This window comes from Aethalodelphis obliquidens, unplaced genomic scaffold (assembly GCF_003676395.1).
Source record: "Aethalodelphis obliquidens isolate GAN/ISIS:26980383/991018 unplaced genomic scaffold, ASM367639v1 scaffold22, whole genome shotgun sequence".
Classification (NCBI taxonomy): domain Eukaryota; kingdom Metazoa; phylum Chordata; class Mammalia; order Artiodactyla; family Delphinidae; genus Aethalodelphis; species Aethalodelphis obliquidens.
In genome coordinates, this window is record NW_020837966.1 from 913,289 (window position 1) to 929,379 (window position 16,091).

The 16,091-nt window shown below is 47.5% G+C and overlaps 1 protein-coding gene, 1 long non-coding RNA gene and 1 pseudogene across 12 annotated transcripts in view; 1 reads left to right on the forward strand and 2 right to left on the reverse strand.

Annotated features, from left to right (window-relative positions):
- The window catches only part of DCAF1 (DDB1 and CUL4 associated factor 1), a 93,422-nt gene extending 91,702 nt beyond the window's left edge, over positions 1-1,720 (reverse strand). For 8 of the 10 annotated variants that reach the window (XM_027120942.1, XM_027120939.1, XM_027120934.1 and 5 more), the window contains exon 1: positions 1,592-1,720. The gene's annotated coding sequence lies outside the window, so the exon portion shown is untranslated. The remainder of the gene's footprint in view (positions 1-1,591) is intronic. The other 2 variants (XM_027120933.1, XM_027120940.1) reach the window with 2 other exon arrangements.
- Positions 1,721-1,883: 163 nt separating this feature from the next.
- On the forward strand, positions 1,884-10,590 carry LOC113627936 (uncharacterized). Of its 2 annotated transcripts, none has more exons than XR_003435813.1 (3): positions 1,884-2,267; positions 2,363-2,478; positions 4,559-10,590. It is a non-coding gene; the product is annotated as an uncharacterized LOC113627936 (long non-coding RNA). The 2 variants fall into 2 exon arrangements; XR_003435814.1 differs by having other exon boundaries at positions 1,884-2,478; positions 4,559-4,672; positions 6,272-10,583.
- Positions 10,591-15,096: 4,506 nt separating this feature from the next.
- Positions 15,097-15,788, reverse strand: LOC113628154 (mitochondrial import receptor subunit TOM20 homolog pseudogene; annotated as a pseudogene).
- Positions 15,789-16,091: the final 303 nt, after the last annotated feature.

Genomic DNA, 16,091 nt, shown 5'->3' on the forward strand with positions numbered 1-16,091 from the left:
GAGGATCCCACATGCCGCGGAGCGGCTGGGCCCGTGAGCCATGGCCGCTGGGCCTGCGTGTCCGGAAGCCTGTGCTCCACAGCGGGAGAGGCCCCAGCAGTGAGAGGCCCGCGTACCGCAAAAAAAAAAAAAAAAAAAGAAAGAAAGAAAAAAACCCAAGTTTGGAGCTTCAAGTAAAATTTACCTAATAATTAGTATAACATATTAGATCATGTATAACAATACTCTATTACTGTCCATGACCATGACAGAAACAACATTGGTAACAAACCAACTTCAATCACTTCAAACCAACACGTGGTTCATTCCACCAGATTCCTCCTCAATAAAGTTTAACTACTGTACAGCAGATAACATAGTAAAACACTGTGCTCAGCAACTACTCAAGAAACGTTGATCATAAAAGGATTTCCTTCATAGTTCCCAAATTCTGTATCTATTATTTCCTTTACATCCAAAAATATATCACCACTCGAAAATGGATAAGTGTAATATACAAAACCCAAATCTTGACAGCGTCAAGAAGAATAGCAAGTCGATTCCTAAAAAGTCTAATTATGCATGCTTACAAAAACCTTAAAAGTAAACTGAGACAAGATTACAGGACAACACTGCCAATGAACCCCTCACTCTGTACATTAACAAAGCGTTTAGAACAGGAAGATACTGTTAATAATTAAAACTTGTAGACTAATTAAAAGGCTTCATTGAAAAGACAGTAAGGAAAAACTGAGGCCAACGTGACATAGTCAAGGACGAGTCATCTGGGACTCAAAAAGACCAAAACTACTTCTTCAGCACAAGCAAAAGCCAAGCGCTAACAGTGCAATAAGAGGAAGTGAGACGCAAACCGTCTAGGAAGAGGGAGTTAAGCAAATGCCTGACATCCAGTTAAAAACGACTGTAACCCCCGGAAATAGGATCCCGGGAAGCTTGGCGGGCACTCCAAGGTTTGGCTCTAAGCTGCAGGACCCGGACACCTCTCCTTCCACCCCTCCCCTCCATCATGGGGGCGGGGGGGGGTGTGTGTGGGAGGAGTGCCCAGAGAGCCCGTCCCCCCTCGCCGGACGAAGAGCCGGGTGGGTGCAAGGGGAGGTGGCACGCGGCCGAGGGAGGAGAGAGCCGGCCCAGGTGACTGGAGCTAGAGGCGGAGACACAGTATGGGAAGGGGGCCGCCATACGACATGGAAGATGGAGCCACCCACCCCCACCCCCCGGCCCGTACGTAACGAAGACTGGGAGGACTGAGAGATAAAAGGTGATGAGAGAAATGAAAGGCGCCCCTCCCCAAGACAGGGGTGGGCACACCCTTGCCCCCCAATCCGGGCGGAAGAGTTACTCTTGGAAAGCTTCTTTTGCGGACTATAGGAAGAACGTGGAGGCCCCGCCCCTGAGCCAAGAATCTGGAGGATGAAAAGTACTGTCAGGCCCCGGACCAAGCCTCCCGGGAGGCCCGGCCCGCCCCCTCCCAGCCAGCGGCCCAGGCAGGTGCCGCCCCTCCCCCAGCCCGGCGCCCACTCTCCCGCCCGACCATGCACCCTGTCTCCTCGCGCCCCTGCCACAGAGCCGTCTCCCTCCCTTCCCCACTCACCTTCCCGGGCGGCTCCGCCGCTCCCCGCTGACCCCGCCAGCCGCCACAGCTCACACACGCCGCTTCAGGTCCCGCACTCTCTCCCCCTCACTCACACACAACGCGACCGCGACTCCGGAGCGGCCCACATATTATGCGTCACTCGTTCGCTACGCACGCTGCGCGCGCGCGCGCGCGCGCATCACCCGACTGGGCGCGAGGCTTGCTGGCAGGAGGCGGGAGGAGAACGCTAGGGCGAGCGGAGGAATATCTACGAGCGCCGAAGTCGCGTGGAAAATGAAGTTCCGCCTCTAGGGGCGGAGCCCACCAAGTCTTGATTGGCGCGTGAGCAGTTTTGCCCCGCGCGTTGACTTCTGGGGTTTGTAGTTTTTAGTGTAAACGAGAACTGCTACGTACTCATTGGCTGCTCAGGAAGGCGGAAGCGAAAAGCGAGGGACGCGATTCTGCCAGCCCAAAGCTAGAACGGCTGGATACCTTCCCAGTACTTTATTCGGCCCTGTGTGACAGGGAAGAGCCGTTGTTTTATTCTCCCATTGGCCCCGTTATACCTAGAACCTACCAGGATCTAAGAAAATATTTCCCGAAGTGTATGAGAAATCACATCAGTCATTAAGCAGAAGGCTCTGGTCTTCCTGTTCAAGACCTAGCCTGTAGGATCAATAAATATTTATCCTAGGTATTACATGTGAGGCAGAGAAAAGGAAAAAATTAAAAGGACATAGATTAAGGCAGAGCTGACCTCAGAGGTAATCTAATTCCTTTATTTTGCAGCTGGGAAAAGTGAGACCCGGAGAGAGTGACTTGACTCACATCACACAACCAATTAGCAGCAGAACCAGAACGACTCCTGACTCTGACTTGGGGATCCCTTTTTGGAGACGTGAAAGGTAAACTCCACAACTGAGCAGAATCTCTCCCTGACAAGATCCTATCGAGCCTTTATCTCTGGGAGTCCTGAGCAAGTTTCTGTGCATTTTTACGGAGTCCTCACAGTCAGCACTTTCACATGGGGAACATGGGACACAGCAAGCCGTCTGCCATGCTCAGGTTCCATAGCTAGATTAAGAAGTTAGCCAGAGCCTGGGTGCTGGGTCTCTTGATTCTGTTCCCCACCGGACCCCATTCCCCGCTTTCCAGAAAAGAGACTTCCCTCCTCTTAAGTATATAACTTGAAACAGGTGATACTCAGGCACAAAATTCTAGAATGTTGGGTGGCAGTGTGGCAGATGTGCCACCTCTCTGCAACGCTTTCACCTGCCACAATACATAGCTCTCTTCTCTGTGCTTCTGGGACTTTGCCTATAATGGCCACTACCATTACCTCTGACTTTATATAGCTCTGAGCCAAGTGTTTTAACCACACTTTTTCATATAACCCTCACTACCACCCCACAGGGTAGGTACAGTTTGCCGCCTACACAGATGAGAAATCTGAGCCCAGATTGGTGGCCCAAGGAATGGGGCCCAGGTTCATGGGTCCACAGGGCTGGACTGATAGATAACTTTCCTACATCGGTGCTACAGCAATCCTTCACCTGACTTTCCTGCCATGCCTCCCTGGGTCATGAACCCAAAATGCATGAGAATGGAGCACTCAAGCCTTAGATAGCCTCCCTTTTTCCATGATCTAGCCAGTATGGTGGTGACTTCCCCACTGACTGAGGTCCTGAAATGCAAATCCCTTGCGGGAACCCAGGTTCCAGCTTGCCTCCCCCGGCACAGCCTCAGCCTGCCACCAGATGGCACTGCTCCCCTTCAGAAAATCAGCCTGGGGCCCTGGGTAAATGATGGGAATAAGGGGCATGCCAGAGGGCCTTTGGAGAAGCCAGGGCCCAGGAGGCTAGGGAAGCAAAACAGGAGCTATATAAGACCTGTCTAGCAACTGCTTCCTCCATAATCTCTGTTCTATAATGCCTGTGCCCCCCATACCTCTGCCAAAAGCCCCCCCACATACCTGCAGCTGCAGACCTGCAGGCACTTCCAGACTCCCGCTCTGGGAAGGGGAAAAGACTGCACTCAGATTTTCTGGGCTGCAGACACATTTCAAGCACACTCACTGTCACATTTCGTAGGCCAAGGTAACGTGTGCCAGAGACACAAGCATGCACTCCCATGCACTGGCACCAGTCCTCACAGCCAACACTTTCACATCTAAGTACGTGCAAGTACAAAGCTACAGATAAATCAGGCCCCCACACCCATCTTGACCTGGCACATCACACCTGAATCATTGGATAAAGAGATTCCTTGGCCTCTTTAGAAGAACATTTCTGGACTTTGTCTCCCTCTGCTCTGCGTGTGCCCATCTCCCCTTATGGTATGCCTCAAAAAGCAGCAGCCACCATCCAAAAGGTCAAGAAGTCATGCTTGCAGGGCTGCCCAGTGGCAAAGGGAGAGCAAGAGCAGCCCAGCCCTGGTCCCAGCACGAAGGGCTACAGACTTAGGTATGCTCCAACCTGCCCTCATCCCCACACATGCCCATGCACTGGGGTAGGAAAATCAATAGCACCACGTCCTCTGAGCTTCAGGATGCTCCTCCTCTTTCCCCTATCCTCTGTCTCCCCCATCTCCCCCTCTTCCCTTTTCCACCACCCTTTCTTTCCCTTCACTTACTTCCAGGTTCACCGGACCCAGGTGCTCCCATTAGCCCTTCGCCACCCTGGTGCCACCACAACTCCTGTGCCTCCTCCTGTCCCACATCTATTCCCACTCTGTTTGCTGAGCAAGACTGCTACTGCAAGTGTCCGGGAGTCACAGGAGCCACCGAGGAGAGGCTCGGGGCTTCCAGGCTCTGGGGACCCCAACCTGGACAAAAAAGGGAATTCAGTCATTCACTTGGTGCCCTCCCCCTTCCTGGGAGCCCCTACAGCCTCCTAGAAAGATGGAACACTACCCCTGTTGCCCAAGAGGTGTGCAAAGCAACCACCCCGTATGACTGCATCCACATCCACCATTCTCATTTCACAGAGTGAGAAACTGAGGCTCCACCTCGTCCAGTGGCCACAGATGCTGCAGTCTCCAGAAGTCAGTACCCTCTCCTGCTCCCACAGGCACAAGTTCATAGAGGGGCCTAAGACTCAGGTGAGAAATGAAGCAGCGACCCCCCAGCCCCGCCCCAATTCCCACGTACCAGGATCCCAGCCAGAGTGAGGAGCCCCCAGAAGAGCCCCATGCAATACTGAGGACATACTTATATATTTTAAATTATTCTTTATCTGAAATTAAAATTGAACCGGACATTCTATATATTATCTAGCAGCCCCACCTCAGAACCACTGCTCAGCCACAGACCCCAAGGACTCCCCTTGATGGCCCCCATGGCCTCACTTAAATCACCTGCAAAATAGTTAGAAGTAAATCAGAACAGCTGCCTCCCAATGGGTCTCATTAAAGATTAGACGGGCCAAGCAGTCAAGGTTGCCTTATCCGAAAGCTGATCTGGGTAATATCAGGCTCAAAGTCCTCCCTTCTCCCCGTTCTCTCTTTAACCCTATCACCGATGGTGACAGATGAGAAAATAGTTTCTTTGCCTCTTTATTGGGAAGAGTTTGCAGAAGGAGATAGGTCAGCAGTTGAGTCTAGCTTTGGAGGTGGACAGATCTGCATCCTAACACTAGTGCTCCCGTAGTTGGCCTAATTACTTCACCTCTCGAGCTTCAGTTTCTCCAGCTGGAAAATGGGAATAATACCTCCTTTCTAGAATTGTTATGAGGACTAAGTGGAACCATGCCTGTAAAGTGCTTAGCTTGGGGTCTGGCACACAGGAGGTGCTAGCTAAGTGGTGGCTATTTCTATTGTGATTACTCTTGGTCTGTGGCTGACCCTATTGCTGTTCTTCAGGACTACCTCAGCCCTGGCTGATTTCTCTTTGCCCCCGATACTACTGCCTGCTGGAAGAGCTCAAGCTTTCCTCATCAAAATGAGAAATGAGCTCCTTACCAGAAAAATCCTGGGGCACATTTTCAGACACACTGGGAAGTAGTGGAGTAACCACTCTTAGGGATCACTGTCTACTCTCTGTCCCAGCACAGAACTAAAAACTGAGTGGGTCAGAGGGTGGATTTTTTTTTTAACATCTTTATTGGCGTATAATTTCTTTACAATGGTGTGTTAATTTCTGCTTTATAACAAAGTGAATCAGCTATACATATACATATATCCCCATATCAGAGGGTGGATTTAAGAGGATCTGCTCCTAGGCCTCCTCATGCCTGAAAAGGCTGCCGTCAATCAAGGGTGAGGGCAGTCAAGGCCAAGGAGCTCCTTAGATGTGAATTCAGACATGTCACCCTCCCCAAACCAGCCTGTCGACCCTGCCTCCCTGCTGAGATGAAGCCTGCATCTGGAACCCTGCCCAGAGTGCATTCACTGTTTTCCCTGGGGTCCTCTGGCAGGATGGCGATGTCACAATCAAAGTAGAGTCCAGAGAGGATGGCCAGAGATGGTGTCCCCTGGGCCACCCTCACAATGGACCCGCCCAGCGCAAACGGGCTGGAGCATGAAAAGGCCCAAATTCTGCCCTCCATCTACTCCCAGGACCTGTCAGATCCCCGAGCCTGGCTGCCAGTTATCATCCTTGCTGACTCCTGGGGCCCTGCTCTTCCCAGAGGCTATGCTCCAGGTAAGAGTTGGAGGTTGGGGAACAGGTACAGGGGAGGTAAGGAACCTCTTTTGCCTCAGGTTTTTAGAATTGTAAATCCTTCCTGGAAGAAACAACAGTGGAGTCAGCATTGGAGAGAGAAGCCCTTGGATTTTGACAATGCCTGTTTGTACGCACAAGACTTTTCTACAGGACTCAGGAATCTCTGGCCTGACCCACCTGAAGGTACTCTGGGGACTGCTGGAGTAGACCCTGAGGAAGACTCAGGTCAGATAAAGCTTCCCACCCTATCAGTTCTTTCACTTTGAAAGGCCTGGAGCAGAATGACTTTGATGGAAGGAAGCTGATCTGACCGTCAATTCAGATGTCAGAGATCCACCACCACCACCTGAAGTAATCACCTACTGCCCCACCCCCAAACCTGGCCACGTTGGACCTGGACCCCAAAGAGATATTGCCAGATATAGCCAGGAGTATCCAGTTAGGCCTGGGAGCCGAAGTTATCAAGGGGAGGTGTTTCTAGGTGCAGAGGGTGTCCTGGGCTCTTACTATGAGGCAGTTCCTCTTCATTCCCTCAGAGGTAGGGGTGTCTCTCCATGAAAAGTCACATGATGTTCCTGGGGGGAGCCCCTCTGCCCAGCTCCTGCTTCACCAGGCCCAAACTTGTCACAGGATAGCCTTTTGTGAAGTCACAAAGCTGGCTGCTTCCCACAGGACCAGGGACCGGGACAATCAGGGACTACTGGGCATGACTTGGGGAGATGGAAGGCTTCAGAAGTGGCCTTTGGACTCTGGAGAGGGGTCTTGAAGGGCTTAGGTTGTAGGGGGTGAAGGGATCTGTTGGAGACCTGGGGAAGGAGACAGTTTCTCAGATTCTGGTCATTGCCAGGAGGTGAGAACAGCTGGGGCTTGGGGCTGTGGTCTTTGGCTATGGGTTTGTCCCTCAAGACCCAGGGGGAGGGTGGGAAAGGAGGGCCCTGCCCCAAATGAGTACATATAAAGGTCCTTTTCACTGGTGTTCTGGATGTTCCATGGCAAAAAGAGGTTAAGACCTCTGTCTGAGCTAGGGACCAGATCTTCCCCTCAGCGCAATCCATCCATGATCATCTACTTATTGAATATTCCACCTGCTTCTTGGGCAAGCACATGCGGCCAAATTCTGTTGCATTAATAAGCAGCCCTGATGGCCTTGGGACACCTTCACCTGTTGGACTGCTCAGAGGAAGAAGGGATAAAAGACTATCAAGGAGAAGAAATGCAAGTCCCCAGCGTTCACTCTCTCCGGAGTGTTGAGATTCTCACCACCAAAGGAGCAAACCCAGGGGAGAAAACAGGAGGGAGGAGAAAGCTTCACTACAGAAAGTGTGGAAAGTCATCCACTGTTGTCAAAGGTCACAGCTGGTATGTGGAGGATGAGGAGAGCCACTTGACGGGAGCCCTGTTCTAAAAACCAATGAACAAAACTGTTTTCCGTGAAGTTAAGGATTCCTGTGCCTAGCCCTGTACCTGAATCCCTTGGACTGAGGAGGATGCAGCACACAGTGGAGATGACAGGTCCTGTCCTCAAGGGCCCATAGTCTAGGGACTGAGTGAGCGTGCCCAGCTTCCTCCCTTAAAGAGAAGGCTAATGTCCCAGGAATGTGGCCCAAAGTCCCAGGAAATGGTGGGGCAGCCTAGAATCCAGGGACCCCACCTCCCAGGCCAAGGCCTTACATTTCTCTGAAGGTAAGAACAGACTAGAATCTTGAGGGCTTTTGACAATTGACCAAGGCAGCTTCACACTGCCCTTCAGGGTCTGCAGGTCTGGGTCTTGGGGTCACTCATTCTTTTGAGAGTGACTCTTCCTCACGTGGCTCCTCTCTTGGCCATTTTTGTTGCTGCATTCAAGAAGGCCTCCAGAGAGAACCTCCTGCTGTCTGCTCCATAAAGCCAGTGGTTATGCTGTGGGGATAGACCTGGCCTGAGGGGTAAGTGACTAGAGGGTGACTCTGGGTAAGTTTCCCCATCCATCCCTCATAAGTTTACTAGATCCATGGTTTTCAATTTTTGATAGCATTATTTTAGCACAGAATCTTTTTATTTTAACGCAGTGAAATCTTGTACACCTGTTCATTAAGTAAATAAGAGAGCCATGTTGGTAGTTGCAGGACATGGTGTGTCAGAGTCCCTACCAATTCTGAAGAACCCCCTATAGTTCCAATAAACTCAGTTTGAAAACCACATGCCACATGGCTTCCAGACACTTCCAGGTTTGACCTGCCATGAATTTGTGGCTTCAAAGCCCAGGCTTCATGGAGGATGAGAACAGGCCAAGGAATGCCGTGTTTAGTGGCCCCCTCAGAGCACTGCCATGAGTACCTTCCCCCACTACCACTTCCAGTTCCTGGTTCTGACTCAGCTTATTTACAACTGCCAATGCATCCCCAAGCCCACCTCTCACCTGATCTTCTGCTGCCAACTTTGCTTCTCTCTTGCGGGCTCTAAAATCAGCATCTAAGCTTCTGTGGCCCGAAGCCCACATAGGAGTCCTAAGTCAGGAGCACATCAGGCACCTTTCTGTAGCTGAGTTCAGTAGGCAGAAAACAGGAGACTCCCTTCCTTCAGGTAGCATTCAGCTTTGCTTGACTCTCTTCTGAGACCCTTGTAGCTTCCAGAATTGTCCTTGTCCTTTTTTTTAATACGGAACATTTTTGGTTTTGTGAGGCTGATAGCCTCACCTAGGAGCCAGAAAAGGCCCAGGGCAGCCTGGGTGGGGGACAAACCCTGTCCTCCCCAGTTCTTTTCCCCTAAGATGCAGAGCAGAGAGGACCCAGGCAAGGTGGGCTCTCCACACCACAAGCCAGGGCAGGCCTGGATTCCAGGGGCTTTTGTTCCAGAGAATCTCTGAGAAGCATCATGGCCTTGGCTACTTTCAGGAGGACAATGAATTCAGGAGAGCAGAGTAATGATGCTGTAGAGCTTGTTACAGAGAAAGGCAGCTACATTGCAGCTGAGAACAGAGGCTGCTCTGCCTTTATGGCAGGGGAGGCATGGCAAAGAGCAGACACTCCCCACCGCCAGGTGAGCCATGGTGAGGGAATGAACAAGGATCCTCAGTAAGCCGACAGGCTAATGTGAGGTTCCCAGGCTTGGCTGCACATTTGAATCACCTGTGGTGCTCTTCTGACAGGTGAGGCGCAGCCATCTTTGTTTTCCGAAGCTCCCCAGGTGATTAATTTACAGCCAAGGCAGAGAACCAGTGGCCTAGGAGGAGAGATTAGCATTAAACAGGATGTGCGCATAATGGTCTTCACCATGAGGTGGGGCCTAGAGGCTTGAAATCCTGGAGGCCAAGTAAGCTGGGCCCTGCTGTCACTGGAAGCCATGGGACCCCCTCTTACCCACCTACCTACACAACCACCCACCCGCCACACACAAACTAGAGCATCTATTTTGGGGAAAACAGGACAGAAGTCTCAGGGATCCAGCTCCAGGGAAGGAGAGTGTGCACTCTGGTTTAGAATCTTGACCCTGCCCCTCTCTAACTGTGTGGCCCTGACAGCCCTTCTGAGTCTCAATCCTCATCTGTAAAATGAGGCAATATTGCCTGTTTTGAGGGTGGTTGCAAGGAAGCACCCGGCTCACAGGGGCTGTTAGCAGCAGTAGCAGCCCAAACTCAATCTGTCAGCACAGGCAGGGCCCTAGTGATCACCTGTCCAATCCCTTGGTTTTTTACACAAAGACCTCAAAGTCCAGAGGGGAGATATTTTCGCAGGCCATGCAGCCAGCCAGAACCATAATCTCCCTCCACCCAGGCAGCTTTGCATCATAGTGCCCTTCCTGTGTGTGGCTTTAGCTCCCCTCATCCAGCAAAACCCTGAAAATGAGTACTGGGACTTCTGAAGAAGCAAGCAAAGATTTTAAAATACCTCTAGAATGTCATTTGACATGCCTGGTTGATCCTCTTAGGGCAGAGGGTGTGCTCAGCCTATCTGGCTACTTGGCCCTAATGTGCTGTTTGTCTCCAGTCCCTTTTGACGTTCTTGGTACTTTGGTACCAACTGTGTGGCCCCCTGGGTATATAAGGACGCCACCCTGCCCCTGGAGCCTGGGCCTGGGGTTAGGAAGGGCAGAGAGGGCAGGGAAGAGGCATGGTTGGTTTTCAATATAAGCCTTTTTTGTACTCTGACTTTGAAGCCAAAGCATTACACTGAGCATGTACTACTTTGATAAAAAATAAAATTGGTATTGAAAAGTAAAACTCTGCATGTCATTATACATTTCTCAAAACCTGTAGAATGTACAAGCACCAAGAGTGAACCCTAACGTAAACTGTGGACTTTGGGTGACAATGATGTGTCAACGTAGGTTCATTGATTGAGAAAAAACGTACCTCTGTGTTGGGGGATGCTGATGGCAGGGAGGCTGTGCATGTGTCGGGAAAGGGGGTTTTAGGGAACTCTACTTTCCGCTCAATTTTGCTATGAACCTAAAACAGCTCTAAAAAGAGTCTATTTATAAACAAACATAAATAAATAAAAGTAAGACTGACAAATGCAGAGAATAGTACCCTCCTCGTGGTGTTTGCAAGGATTACATGATCTAATGGACATAAAGGGCTTAGCCTGACCCCGGTGATTGCTCAATATGTGTTGGCTTTCGTGTTTTATTCTAAAGCCATCTCCGTCCCGTGGTTCCCTCTCAGGTGCCACTCATGGGAGGAAGATGGGAGAAACAGGCCCTTCCCATCCTTTATCTCAGGATGCTGAGGCACCAAAGCCTTTGTCACTAGCTCAATCACATGGTTTAACTGGTGATGCAACAGCCAGGCCTCTGGGGACAGTTTCTAACCTCTGTTGGGGCTGAAGTTTACACTCAGTCCAGACTCCTGACAGGTACTGAGCACCTACTTTGTGCAAGGTCCTATGCTCAGCCCTTTGAAGCTTTCCCTCATCAGTCCTATGAGGTAGGCATCATGCTCCATTTTGACAGATAAGTAAACTATGGCTCAGAGAAGTTGACTAGTGCAAGGCTGCTCAGCTCTAAGGACAAAGAGAACAGAGCTGTTTTCTCATCCATTAGGAAAGGAGACACAGGAGGTGAGCATTCAGCCAACACACCAGGGACTTCTTGGCCTGTGGCACTCAACCGTGCCCTTCAGCAGCCTCACGAAGATGCCACCTTGGAGAACAACATCTTCTTCCCAGAGGGGCTGGAGCAGCCCAGTGGCCTCCACCAGGTGTTGGAACACCTGCCCTGAGGAGGGATGAGGAAGCATGCCAGTTCCCCCTCTTAGAGGGCCTGGGGTTGGAGGTGCTGGAGCAGAAAGCCTGATTCCCCCTGGCCTACCACATCCTTTTTAGGCAGCTCATGCCTCCCTTTGTGAAGCCCTTGCCTGCTGCCTCCTCCAGGTGAAGGGCAGATGAGGAGGAGGAACTCTCCTGGAGGTCCAGACCTTCAGTGTGGTAGCTGGGCACAATCTGGGAAGGCCTCCTGCAGGTGGTATGAGAAATAGGCTGCAAAGGAGGTTAAGAGAAATAGATGAAGGGAACCACAGGAAGAACCCAAACTCTGATTTCCCTCGGCCTCCTTAGAACTGCAGATGCATCTCTCTCTCCTGCTGCTCACTCGTTTGCTCATTCCTTCATTTATTCATTGAGCATCATGTGCTGGGCAGGAAACAGGGTCCTGCCTCATGTTCATAGGCTCTTAGGAGAGACAGCCACACAAAAAGCCTTACAATGTGACAAAGGCTACAATGAACATGTTCTGGGACCCCCAAAGGCTGCTTAAGAGGTTAGAGAATCCAGGACAGTTGACATGTAGCTCTTGGAAGTCCAGACTTATGTTTCTTAACTCCCAAATATGCTTACAAAGCAAATGAATGCTTTTTATAGGAAAAAGATGTTACTTTGATCTTAAACAATATTGAGTTCCCCAGTGTTGTGTTTGTAAGCCCCACATCCAACTATGGAACATTTTTTTCTGGATCCTAGTGGATCTTAGCTCTTTTTTTTCATTTTAAAATTGTGATAAAGTATACACAACATAAAATTGACCATCTTAACCATTATAAGTGTACAGTTAAGTGGTATTAAATACATTCATAACGTGTAACCATCACCACCATCTGTCTCCATAACCTTAAGTCTTTTCATCTTGCAAAACTGAAACTCTATACCCGTTAAACAATACCTCCCCATTCTCTACTCCCCCCACCTCCTGGCAACCACCATTCTACTTTTCTGTTCTATGAATTTGACTAGATACTTCATAAAGTAGAATCATACAGTGTTTGTCTTTCTGTGACTGGCTTATTTCACTTAGCATAATGTCCTCAAGTTTCATTCATGCTGTAGCATATGTCAGGATTTCCTCCCTTTGTAAAGTTGAATAGTATTCCAGTATATCTAAATACCATTTTTTGTTTATCTGTCTAGCTGTTGATGGATACTTGGGTTGCTTCCACATTTTATCTATTGTAAATAATGCTGCTATGAACATGGGTGTGTAAATATCTGCTTTTACTTCTTTTGGGTACATACTCAGCAGTGGAACTGCTGAATCATATGATAATTCCATTTTTAATTTTTTGAGCAACTGCTATACTGTGTTCCATAGTAGCAGTACCATTTTACATTCCCACCAACAGTGCACAAGGATTGCAGTTTCTCCACATCCTTGCCAACATTTCTTATTCTTGTTTATTTCATTGCTAGCATATAGAAGTACACAGTTGTGTATTGAGTTTGTATCTAATTTTCTGAATTCATTTATTAGTTCTGACAGTTTTTTGTGTGGAATCTTTAGTGTTTATCACATAAGGTCCTACCATCTGCAAACAGATTATTTTACTTCTTCCTTTCCAATCTGGATGCCTTTAATTTATTTTTCTTGCCGAATTGCTCTGGTTATCAATTTCAATACTGAAGTGGCAAAAGCAGCCATCATTGACCTGTTTCTGTTGTTAGAAGAAAAGCTTTCAGATTTTCACCATTGAGTATGATTTTTGCTGTGGGTTTTTCATTTATGTTTTTTATTATGTTGAAGTAGTTTCCATCTGTTCCTAGTTTGTTGAACATTTTAATCATGAAAAGGTGTTGAATTTTGTCAAATGCCTTTTCTGCATCAATTGAGATGATCATGTGCTTTCCCCCCTTCATTCCATTAATGTGCAGTGTTACATTGATCGATTTTAGAATGATGAAACATCCTTGCATTCCAGGAAGAAATTGCACTCGGTTGTGGTGTGTAATCCTCTCAATACGCTGCTAAATTTAGTTTGCTAGTATTTTGTAGAGGATTTTTACATCAGTGTTTATAAGGGATAGTGGTATGCAGTTTTCTTGTAGTGTCTTTATCTGGCTTTTGTATCAGGGCCTCATAGAATGAGTTAGCAGGTGTTCCTGCCTCTTCAATTTTTTGGAAAAGTTTAAGAAGGATTGGTATTAGTTCTTCTTTAAATGTTTGGTAGAATTCACCAGCGAAACCATCAGGTCCAGGGCTTTTCTTTGCTGGAGATTTTTGATGACTGATTCAATCTCCTTACTAGTTATAGGTCTATTCAGATTTTCTATTTCTTCATTATTTAGTCTTGGTAGGTTTTATGTTTCTAAGGAATGTATCCATTTCATCTAGGTTATCCAAGTTGTTGGCATATAATTATTCGTAGTAATCTCTTACAATCCTTTTTATTTCTATAGAATCGGTAGTAATATTCCCACTTTCATTTCTTTTTTCTTTTTTAAGTACCAAAGATCTTTATTCTCGGGTCTGATACTGAATCTGTGGCTGCAGATAATGTCACTATTTTGAGAATTATCTTCATTCTTTGCAAGTCTTCAGCCACAAAGTTACACCTTATTCTCATAACAAGATAAGTGAATCAGGCTGGAAGGGGATTAAGGAGGTACACTGATGATAAAAGCAAAGGGGAACACACACTTTTACAAGCATATTGTCCCAGTTACCTTGAAAATTAAATTTCAGATTAATTTACAAAAGTAGTGACAGTACCATGATTTAAGTGAAAATCAACACAAGTTATACCTTAAAAAATAAAAAAAATCAATTCAGAAATGCTAAGTCAGGCAAGCATGCAAAATTCAGAGTATTAAAAAATGCAACGGGTTGCCCAAACAGATAATATCCCTCAGAAAAAGGGATATGAAAATGCTAAACAGAACTAAAGGAATTAGAAGCTGAATTAGCAGACCAATTCCCTCGTTTTATAAATGAGGGCAGACATTAACTGGCGAAGCTTACTCAGCTAGATTAAGGATGTATACAGATCTAATTCCTGGTGCTATTTGCAACTACACATATCTAAAATACAAGGAGATAAATATCCGGAACACATTAGGCCCACTGATTTAAACAAAACAGTTCAAAAGTGGGGGTGAAGTTGTTATTATAGCATAGCAGCACATTATACATATGTAAGATATTAAATGGCAAGAAAGAATCTCTTAAGATTTTAATGCTCAGTTAATACACAATCAAGTTTCCATCCAATTTTCTGATGTATAGCGAACTGTACTAGCTTAAAAAAAAAATACATTCTTCAGTGTTCTTCTACACTTTTTTTGGCCTATCTTTCAAAACTGAGCACTGGGTATTTTTTTTGTTTGTTTTTTGTTTTGTTTTTTGTGTGGTACGCGGGCCTCTCACTGTTGTGGCCTCTCCCGTTGCGGAGCACAGGCTCTGGACACACAGGCTCAGCAGCCATGGCTCACGGGACCAGCCGCTCCGCGGCATGTGGGATCTTCCCAGACCGGGGCACGAACCCGTGTCCCCTGCATCAGCAGGCAGACTCTCAACCTCTGCGCCACCAGGGAAGCCCAACTGGGTATTTTTAATGTAAGTAATGTGATGTTTTATATGTACATTCTAATTGCACGTTTTAGGAATAAATAAAATCCATATTTCAGTAACTGATAGTGTATTTATAAAATGAAAACCTCTATCAAAATACACTTTTCACTGGGAAAAATAAATAAAACAGACAAATGGATCTACACAAAGTAAAAATTAACTTTGGTAAATTTCAGTGGAGGACAGTCCATAACAGGCTTATTTGCCCTTACTCCCCCAGAGCTGATCATCTTCCAAGTTAAGATTTTAAAAATATTTTTAAATTGAGATTATTATGTTGACATTTGTTTCTCATTCCACATCATCTTCAGCCAAGCTCTGAGCACTTACAATTCTCTGACTAATTGTTGGGAGCTTAGTCAGAAGCCTCTGGAACACTGGTGGTGGAAGAGTTTGCTGCCACACTTGCAGTAACTACTGTGGCTGTCCACACACAGCAATTGCATTTGTCAAATGGTCCACACTCTTCTCATATTCACCTTGAGCTAGTAGCTCTTCACAAAGCTGTATTTCTTCAAGGAAGAATTTCGGAACGGCTTCAGCATCTTTAAGGTCAGGTAACTTGGAAAGTCCAGCTCTCTCTTTGGCAAGCTTCTGTTTCTTTCTTTGTTCTCGAAGCCTGTTCTTGAAGTTGGGGTCACTCCGTCTCCTGCGGTCGAAGTAAATGCAGTACCCAATGAAAAGGGCCCTGCACACGCCGGCGGAGATGGCGCTGTTCCGGCCCTCCATCTTCTCTCAAACGAGGCTTCTTTTCTTCCCGCAAAGAAGCTGTTGGCTCAGAACCCTCAGAGCAGACTCCCACTTTCATTTCTGATTTTAATAACTAGAATATTTTTTTTCTTGGTCAGTCTAGCTAAAGGTTTGTCAGTCTTATTGATCTCTCAAAGAACCAACTTTTCATTTCATTGACTTTCTCTATTTTTCTGTTCTCTATCTTCTAGGTCCTTACCTTGCTGTGGGTCCTTTCCCCAGAAAACTGTCCATACATATCAGAGTCTGCATACACATTCAGTCTTCACAGACCCCTGAAACCCAAGGAACTCCATT